This window comes from Simochromis diagramma, unplaced genomic scaffold, assembly GCF_900408965.1.
Source record: "Simochromis diagramma unplaced genomic scaffold, fSimDia1.1 OVJJ01000685.1, whole genome shotgun sequence".
Lineage (NCBI taxonomy): Eukaryota > Metazoa > Chordata > Actinopteri > Cichliformes > Cichlidae > Simochromis > Simochromis diagramma.
The window spans coordinates 7,853,821-7,861,431 of record NW_024387477.1 but is presented as its reverse complement, the minus strand read 5'-3'; positions in this window follow the sequence as shown (position 1 = coordinate 7,861,431).

Here is a 7,611-nt window from a genome sequence, read left to right as displayed (position 1 = left end):
GTAGCTGTTGTGCGCCTCCACACGCTGAATGTGTGTGTGTGTTTGGAGTGCATGTCTGTGCATGTGCGGACACCGCGTGGGCTGGTGAATCACAAATCTATTTTGGTATTGAAGAGAATCAACACTGAGAATATAATTACAGTCATCTCTGTCAGTGCAGGGGAATATGACAGAGGATGTTGGGCCCTGCAGGCTGAAACACTCGTGGAGAAGAATACAAGAACACTGAGCAATACCTTGTATTCATATATATATATATATATATATATATATATATATATGTGTGAATATGTTATGACTCCTGCTAATTAATTTCAATATTGTGTTTTCTGAAAACCCAGTGGGATGTCACTGATGAACATAAAATAAAATTCTTTGTTTTTGCTTTAAGATTTGCCCTCGCGGGAGCAACAGCACTTCTCGGCACCGTGTTAAGCACATTTTGCTAAATCAGATTAAAAATCTAATGGACAATATTGCTGTCTGGCAAAAATAGGTCATCAATACACTTCTTTATATAAGATGAATGTGCTTTCTTAAATAGAAATAAAAAATTGTTGCATTAACCTCTTTTCTTAAGGTCGGGGGGGGGGGGGGGTAGTCAGACAAGATATCGGCACCGTGACTGTTTCTGATTGGCTGGAGATCGTTATTGCACAACTTGCTCGTCATCCAACTAATATCACGAAACTGTTCAAATCCTCCAAATATCTATAAAGACCTGCTTCTGAAGTTCAGAAATTTCTTTATGTATATATACAGTATATGTATAATACTTTTTAGAGAACATAAGAGCAGAGGGCACAGTATCCATGTCTTACAGGGTATAAAATCAACTTAAACAGTCTTAATAGATTCCCCTCTTGATCTTCTTTTTACTTCTGAGGCTTACATTCAGCTCAGTGCTGTGGGCATCAGGGATTCTCACTGGATGTTTTATTCAGTACAAATCTTGTTCATTTACCAATCTGCTTTGTGCCAAATAGACAGAGTTGTCTTCTCTCTTCAGCTGTGAAATTAAAACTGTGGGAAAAAAAAATAACCCCCGGAGGCCACTGCAGAAACTCTTAAAGGGAGAATATGTGACTGACCTTGTGTCTGCGTATACCTCTGGGTGCAGTGACGCATGCACAAAGAGCATGTCTGTGTCCGAGAAAATGTTTAATGCACGATTCTTGACTTAAATTCCATCACACGGTGAGCACTGTGGTCCTGTGTGTTTGCGTGTGGTTTAGAAAATCCTCTGGTTGCCTGTACTGCAAGATTGTGCACATTTGAGATGGCTTAGTGAACACTATATGTGTTTGATTGTGTGCAAGTAGCCAATATTGACCTTTATTACAGGAGCAACTAAAAAAATGCAGGCAGGGGTCAAACACACTCTACTGGGCAGTGTTGGGAAGGAGGTAGACCTTATTAGCGATTAGTACAGAGTCCTCGGGGGGCCAGCTTCAATTACTGCACACAGCTTGCTTACCAAGCCATTGGGGGAGCCTAAATCCACACCGCTAAGCAGCCTAACCCACATCTGGAAGAGACATCTCTCACACTGAGCCAAGCAGACTTCAGCTTAGAGGAAGAAGATATCATTTGGGTGTGATAAACTGGTAGTTTCATCCAAGTATTGGGGGAGGGGGGTAGCATATGGCGACCAAAAATGTAAACACACAAGACAAGATCTGTGATGATTGTGTTTTCATTTGTCTCTCCTTCTCCTCTCCTAATCAGTTATGCTCTTCAGGATGCAAGAATCTAAGTGTCAGCCCGCTGACTACCGTAACCAGTGAACCGGCTAATTTCTGACCTGTCTCCATGGTCACAGAGAAAGCTGTCATTCTCGCTTCGTACAACATTACAAAAGCAAACCATCCATCAGGAGCTCAAACATAAACTGTCTACACACAGCCTCCTGCAAGCAGAAGACATACACACACAGCTTGAGCTTTAGCTAGCTATATAGATTCAAACCCTGAAGGAGTCGTGTACCATTATATTTTCTGTATGTCTGTATTTTGAGTCTATATACCACACCAGTAAATTTAATAGATTATGTACCACTATGTAGGAAGCAATAAAAATGATTTTGTTTTTTTATTCTTTGTTACAGTTGGCCTTTTTCCTGCCTCTCTCTGCTCTAACCCCCCAACAAGGCAGGGCAGATGTCTGCCCCTCCCTGAGACTGAGCCTGGTTCCGATGGAGTTTTCTTCCTGTTGAAAGGGAGTTTTTCCTTCCCACTGTCACCAAGTGCTTGCTCATAGGGGGCAGGCTGTATGTTGAGATTTCTTTCTAATATTCTATAGTCTTTATCTTATAATATAAAGAGGCTTGAACTGACTGTTGTTGTGAATATGTGCTATATAAATAAAACTGAAATGAGATTTTTTTAAAATAGATTTCAGATCCATATGTGTAATCAATATGTGGGATGTATGAGTGGAAAATGTGGTCTTTATTCAGAAAACAAGGCTCTTCGTCTTTATTTATTTGATTAACGGTGAAGATTAGTCAGGAAAGCAGGGATTGCCTCAGGTCGGAGGCAAACCCAGGCCGCTGCATTTCGCCTTGCAGCATATGGTCACCTACTCAAACTGTGAGCTAAACTGGCACCTAGCAAAAAACATATATTGACACCATATTGGCAAAAGCATGTGCACAACTTATTGCATTCTAGGACTGCTTTTTCAGAGTGACTTTAGATTTGTAACAACAGTTTTGGTTTCAGTTTCGTGACCACCAAAACAATTCATTGCTGTTTGAAAGCTACATCAGTCACGCATGTCAGTGCTTAAAAACTGAATTCAAGTGTAAACAGTCTGGTGCTCATTTACGGTCTCAAGCTTCATTCAAGTGTATTTATGTGACATGGTTTTTATTGGCAGATGGATTTAACCCAGTTGAAATTAAACTGGAATCAATTTCTATTTATTTTTTTTAATTTCTTTGCACTTTAGGGACTTCTTTTCTATTTCAGTCCTAATCCTCTTGAAAAAATGTTCAAGGCCAAGAGCTCTATTAGCTATATGATTTTAGCAGGTATTTGGCAGTGGCTTGAATGAAAACTCTCAAAGTATGAATCTGATTCTAATAACAAGGATAAAAATATCCATCAAACCATGTCTGGATCCGCTGGGTTTCCAAGTTGAAAATCAGGACAAGAGACAAACATTGAGTAGTTCCAGCAGTAAATGTACACATTCTTCTGTGGAGCCATCAGAGAGAGAAAAAGAGACAGGGGCTGAGGGACACAGAACAAAGGAGGGAGAAGTTGGGAGAAACGTCTCCATGCTTACTTTGGAGGAGATGCTACCCATGGGAAAGTAGTATTTTTTGGTCAGAATTAGTTCTTGCTGGCTACATAATTGCAGCTTAAGCAGACACTAATGATAGTCACAGATGAAGCACTAACTGCTGTTTCTCAGCACAAAGAGCCTAAAATCAGACATTACTCTTTGTGAGGAAACAGCTTTTTAAACCAGCACATCATCTTTCATAAGTCCAGCTTCCACATTTCATCAGCATCAGACCAGGAGGTTTATGTGTTGAGGGCCAAGTATAACAGTGTCTGCGTCAGTGGTGAAGTCCCTGTCCAGAAGAGGCTCAACTACAGAGGCTGACCTTTCAGTAACTCATAAACATCTCCGATACAAACATACATGCGCATGCACAGTTAGCCGGACAGTAAGCCCAATCCCCTTTCCCTCAAAAGAGACTAAAGACAATTGGATTAATGCTCAAACTGTTAAGCTTCAAAGTCCTGTAACAATGTCATCGTCAACAGCAACAAAACCACAACAGATATAAAAACAAATCAGTGGTAGATAGACAGGTAGATAGATAGATGTGCATTTCAACAAGCAAAAGTCCATAGTAAAGAGTGTGTCTGCTTGTAACCGCAGAAAAGGGAAAGAAAAGTGAGTTCAGATAGGATGAAAACTGGCTCCCTTCTCCTGTAGAAAGCATTTTCCACCTGGTTAAGTCACACAGTCTACCTTGATGTGAGCAGAACAGTGAAATCTGCTCCCGAAAGACGAGAGGAGTGAGATCAAAGCAACGCTGCAGGAGAGCAGCAACCAAAGCAGAACAGGACGCACATGGAGGCCACAGCACCACCAGCTCTCTCTTAATGGCTGAAATACATGTTGCAATGAAGCATAAGCAGCCCACCAGACAGGAACAGTGTCTTGTTGCCGTAACTACGCCATGCACTGCGAGCTCAAGGGGATGAAGTTTGCAGAATTCAGAGCTGACAGCGTTTGGGTCCGGTTCAGTATATTGCTGTGACCTTTTGCTTGCTGACTGAATTGACAAGCTTGTGAAAAGGTTCTGCTCTCTTGCAGACAGATCATGTGGATAGCTAACAGTGATGCTCACCAGAAAGCATAAACAGAAGCATGGAAAGGACAAAAGGGAGAAAAAAAATGGAGGAATGTGGAAATATGCCTTGTTTAGACTTGAGTGCTCGGTTTCATGCTGTCTTGTCATCTTTGTGTTATGACAGCTCAGACAGAGCACAAAACCAAAGTTATAGCTGGTAATTGGATAGGGCAAAAGGCTCCCCGTCTGTGGTCAGTCACAAGAGCCATCCAATCTGAAGAAAGAAGCTCAATGATTTCGTTCACTTTCATCTAACCACAGCATGTCCGCAACAATTTTCCCTCTTTTTTTCCCTCCCCCCTTTTCTCGCCTCATCGGTCTAACCCTGCAGCGGTGTGAGCGTGCCACGGAAAAGTGTCGGCGTTGACTTGCTCTGGCACCTCTCCCCACTGTGGTGATACAGACATCAGTGAATGACAGCGTGTGAACAGCCTCTTGTGGATTTAGAGGGTTTGCACATCAACAATAGGCAGCCGCATTACACGGGACATGTAATCAGCACAGTTTTAACCTTGGCTTGTTTTTAGCGGAAGCCTCCCCAGAAGAGCAGTCTGAGCAAAAAAAAAAAAAAAAAAAAAAGTGAGGAGAGCACTTGAGGACTTTCTGTTCCCAGGCTGTTACTTTAGCAATTCACATGCAGTTAGTTCTCAACCTCTAAGCTGCAAACCAACATAATTAATACTTGAATAGACCTGGGTGTCTATTCTTTTCTTTCCTCTGTTCTGCTCCTCTGCTCGTGCCTCTTTTTATGCTCTCAAAAGAGCTCAGCGCCTGCAGGCCTTCATTTAAGCTCGTTCTGAGTTGCGAGGAACACTGATTTAAAAAATAAATAAATAAAAATGAACTGCATGTTAAAAGAAATAGTTCAAATTTGCTGGAAAACATGCTTATTTGTTTTGTTGCTGACTGTTACCTGAGAATGTCAGTATCAGTGTCACGTCTGTATGCTAAAAATAAAGTTTACCTCAAAATCTCTTCGGCGTGTTATATACACTCACTGACCACTTTATTAACTGCTCCTTTATGCAAATATCTAATGAGCCAATTAAATGGAAGCATCTCAGGGCATTTAGGCTCATAGACAACCTGCTGAAATTTAAAATAAGAATCAAAATGAGGAAGTAAGGTGATTAAAGTGACTTTGAACATGGCATGGTTGTTCATGCCAGATGGGCAGAAACACTAACACCCCAATTTCTAGGCTTTATTGAGAATGACTTTTAATAAGAGACAATATCCAGTAAGGGGCAGTTCTGGTTATGATGGAGGAAAATGGCCAGACTGCTACGAGCTGATAGGAAGGCAATAGCAGATGGCAAACAGCAGCAAAAGACCATACCAAAGGCCATTCCTGTCAACTAAGAACAAGAAACCAAGGCTACAGTTCACACAGGGTCACAGAAGACTGTTACCTGGTCTGGAGCAAGCAACATGAAAGCATGGATCCATCCTGCCTTGTATAAACAATTCATGCTGCTGGCGGAGTAATCAGAATCAGAATCAGAATCAGATTCGTGTTTATTGGCCAAGTATATGTGCAGACACATACAGGGAATTTGGTTCCGGTAGATGGTAGCTTGGAGGATATTCTATTAGTATGCTTTCCGCTCAACTGAGTCTAATTTAAACACCGAGGCCTACCTGAGCATCATTATCTACCTATTATCTACTTCCACCCCTTTATGACTGCAGGGTACCCGTCTAATAATACCTGCTCAAAACAAGAACCACAGTCACCACATCTCAATCCAACAGAGCACCTCTGGGATGTGGTGGAACGGGAGATTCACATCGTGGATGTGCAGCTGACAAATCTGCACCAACTGCGTGATGTCATCATATCCAACCTTGTACCTAATAAAGTGGCCAGCGAATTTACATAGACGTCACTCATTCCTTTGCAGACTCTGGCATTTTTCATCTTCATCTTTCGCCTCATAGCTGTTTCTATTTTTGTTTTGTGGTGTCATATTTAGCTGAGAGGGGATATCTAGACTTTAGAAACATAGTGAAACCACATGACAACAAACACATCTTCTGATGCTGCTCGCTTCATGCCTGAAATCTAAGCGTATGATGTTAAGTGGCTTAGTAAAATGGGACTGTACCTGAACTGAAAACACTTAAAATCTCCAGAAGAAAAACCCACAAAATTGAATTTAACTGGGCCCCATTAATTCTGCAGTACCAGAGATTCAAAAGTGCTGATGAGTCAATTTTGTTACCCCTGATACTGTTCTTCATTTTGTGCTAAGATAACCAGCTGCTGGTTGTGTGTTATCCATCTTCTGCTGTCAACAATTATTCTGAAACTGACAGCGCTTCATTATGGTAGAAAAATTCAGGTTATCTTGCTCCTTCATTTCTCCCAGAAATCCCCCACTTGAGCAGTTTGTCCGCAACCTCCAGTTTTCAGGTGTTATTTACTGTACAGCTGCCATCGTTCCATAACTGACACAGCACTCCTTCTCCTCCGCTCTGAGCCCTGTTTTGTTGCGAACACAGCCATCGGCCTTCACTCCCCTCTGTGTTCCTTTGCAATCTCATTCTGCCTCCCCTTCTGCTGGAACAGTTTGATTTGAATGCAGAACTGCAGCTTTCTCAGTCTCGCTGTAGCTGCAGGCTGTCTGTTAGATCAAGGCTTTTTGCTTTTTCATCTTTAGACAAGGAGAAGAGGAGGAATCTCCCAAGTTCCTTGACTGAATAGTGCTGCTCGGCCCTTTTGGCTTTAGTCAGAACATCATCAAACGGACAGTGTGAGGGAGGAAAGGAACAGGGGAGATTGAGGGCCGATAGACGGAGCTGAGATCAAGGTCCCGACGGGGGCCATCACTCCCACTCGCTACACACTGATGATTCACAGAGTGGATATCAGTTGGTTGGCTCACCCTCAGCTGCACATTTCTATCAAACAGGCAGAGATGGAATAGAAAAATCTCACCTTCTGCTCCTGCGTTCAAACGGTTTTCTGACTGCGCAGCACGCAAAAAAGAAAACTACACTCACCTTATTTACAACAGACTGTAAACTCATTTCATAAAAAGAGATTGGAAATATTCATATTAATTTTGGACTATTAAACAATAAAGTGTTATTTTCAACTGATTGGTGCATAGTGTGAATGAAGCTGGTGGTAAGAAACGACTCCCAGAATGCACTAGGGCAGCAAAATACGCGTCAGCTGTTTCTGAACTTCCATAACATTGTACACTATAACTTTTCAGCCAATTGCACTG